The 2,953-nt window shown below is 34.2% G+C and overlaps 1 pseudogene; it reads right to left on the reverse strand.

Moving 5' to 3' along the window:
- Positions 1–2,552: 2,552 nt before the first annotated feature.
- Positions 2,553–2,709, reverse strand: LOC120096414 (U2 spliceosomal RNA; annotated as a pseudogene).
- Between the last annotated feature and the right edge of the window lie 244 nt (positions 2,710–2,953).

Here is a 2,953-nt window from a genome sequence, read left to right on the forward strand (position 1 = left end):
ACAAAGTGCCAAATCAAGGAAAGATTTGTCAGAATGAGTCAAAGATAGGATACACCCAACTTTCACGTGAGAAACACAGGAGAAAGAAGCCACTTAAGAGAAATGTAAGGAAAGGTGGTTTAGTCAGCTGGAAGTGAGGACAATGAGTACAGTGCAGTAGAATTGAGTTTGTTTATGAGTTCATGAAGTTCACTGGAGTTCAGCAGAGACAGTTGAAGCCAGCGAATAAGAAGGAATGAGAAGACTAGAACATATTGCCAAAGTTAGTTTGAGTCCAAGAAGAGTATTTCAGTCAGAAGCTGAGAGAAGCCAGATGGAATCAGTCAGATTGGAGAGGGGTTTGAGCCAGAAGAGCTGAGTTGGACCAGCTAACAAGATATCAGAAAGAATTGGAAGAGTGAGCTTACCTAGCATCACTGAAACAACAGCTATATCTGAATAATAAAAGGTACATTTACAGAGCAGGTTATGAAAAGCAAACAAATAAAAATAAAAGGGAAGGAAAGCAAATGTTATTCTGTGCAAGGAGGTAGGATTTTTCAACCTGAGGAGATAGAGTAAAAAAAAAAAAATTACTCCTGTCTATAAAATAGAATGCATTCAAATTTATTTAAAACTTGGTTATTTCTCAGAATAAAAATAAGACCATTTATAAAAGTTTCAATCACACAACCTTATTGGGTGATGTACCTACTGGGAATAATACTTATGAATTACTTTTTTAAATACTGATAACATTACTTTTTACTTTAACCTGTACTTGTACTTTTGTTTTACAGCTGTTGCATAGCTTCATGGTAGTGTTCATATCTTCTTCTATAAACTTAATCTTCATCAAGAGTTATTTTTTCCTGAGAATGCTGTGATACCCAAAAATTATTGAAATAATGAAGACTTTTTAAAAAAAATCTGTAGAAAAGAGAATTGTAGACATTTTATACCTATCTATATAGAAATAGATCTATGAACACTACAAAAATACTTGCTGACTACCATGAAATTATTGTTTTATTTACTATAGAGTATTTTAAATTGACTCATGTCTTACAAAAGTGGTAAATCAATAGCTAAAAATTTCTTAGTCTTACCATATTTTTAGTCTATATGTGATCTTTTAAAACATTTAAAAACTTATGAGAGGTTTTAAAACTTCTTTTATGTTGGAGAAGAAGAGATAGCCGTAAAGGTAGAAGAAGTCTAAAGAACACCAAACAAATGGGACCAGAAAAAAATCATCTTGTAACATAATAATCAAAACACTAATCACATAGAACAAAGAAAAAATATTAAAAGCTGCAGGGGAAAAGGGCCAAATAACATAAAAAGGTAGACCTATCGGAATTACATAAGACTTTATAACAGGGATTATGAAAGCCAGAAGAACCTGTTCAGGGGTCACGCAGACTCTAAGAGAACACAAATGCCAGCCCAGGCTATAATACCCAGCAAAACACTCAATCAACATACATGGTGAAAACGTCAAACAGTATCTATCAACCAATCCAGTCCTATAGTGGATTCTGGAAGGAAAACTCCAATAAGGAAGATACCTACACCAAAAACAACAGTAACAACAACAACAACATAAACAACAACAAACAAGACAAGATATTAAGCAACTCACAGCAAAGCAAAAAGGAGAGATCCACAAGTACATAAAGCTACCTACATGAACAATTATAATAGGAACAGTCATCTGTCTTTAATATCTCTCAGTATTAATGGACTCACTTATTAAAAGACATAAACTAACAGACTGGATATGCAAAAAAGATCCAGCATTTTGCTGCATACAAGAAGCACACCTTAATAACAAAGACAGAGGCTATTTCAGAGTAAAATCATTGAAAAAGTTTTTTCCAAGCAAATGGTTCCAAGAAACAAGCTGGAGTTGCCATCCTAATATCCAATAAAATATTTTCAACCAAAAAATTATCAAGTGTGATGAGGAAGGACACTTCATCTTTGTCAAAGGGACAATCCACCAAGAGAATGTCTCAATTCTGAACATATATGCTTGAAGTACAAGGGCACCCAAAATCCAAAAAGAAACATTATTAAAGTTCAAAACATACATTGAATCCCACACAATAATGGCGGGAGACTTCAACATTCCACTCTAATGAACAGGTCATTGAAACAGAAACTAAACAGAGACAGAGTAAAAATAATAGAGGTTGTAAACCAAATGGAATTGACAGATATCTATAGAACATTTCACCCAAATCAACTTCATGGTACCTTCTCCAAAATGGAACAAACAAAAAGGTCACAAAAAATCCTCAAATGATACAAGAAGATTGAATTAATCCTATGCATCCTATCAGACAACCATGGCCTAAAGCTGGTCTTTGATAACAGCAAAAGCAGCCGAAAGCCCATATATATGGAAACTAAACAACTTTCTACTCAACAATAATTTGGTTAGGGATGAAATAAATTAAGAAATTAAAGATTTCCTGGAATTTTATAAAAATTTTGGCAAAGCATACTCAAACTTAATGAAACATAATGAAAGCAGTGATAAGAGGAAAAATTATAGCACCAAGTTCACTATGTTCATAGCAATCTTATTTGTGATAGCCAGAAGCTGGAAACAACCCATATGTCCCAGGACAGAAGAATGGATACAGAAAATGTGTTTCATTTACACAATGGAATACTACTCAGCTATTACACTTGATCTTAGCCAAAAGGCCGAGAAGCGATACTACTCAGCTATTAAGAGCGAGGACTCGGTCCCCAGCTCCGAAAAAAAGAACCAAAAAAAAAAAAAAAAAAAAAGAGCGAGGACATCCTGAGATTTGCAGGCAAATGGAAGGAACTAGATACTATCATTTTGAGGGAGGTAACTCAGACCCAAAATGACATGCACAGTGTGTGCTCACTAATAAGTGGATATTAGCCCCCTAAAAACGAATAGAATACCCAAGATACCGTCTATAAAACGCAA

Source organism: Rattus norvegicus, chromosome 13 (assembly GCF_021556685.1).
Source record: "Rattus norvegicus strain SHRSP/BbbUtx chromosome 13, alternate assembly SHRSP_T2T, whole genome shotgun sequence".
In the NCBI taxonomy this organism is placed as follows: Eukaryota; Metazoa; Chordata; class Mammalia; order Rodentia; family Muridae; genus Rattus; species Rattus norvegicus.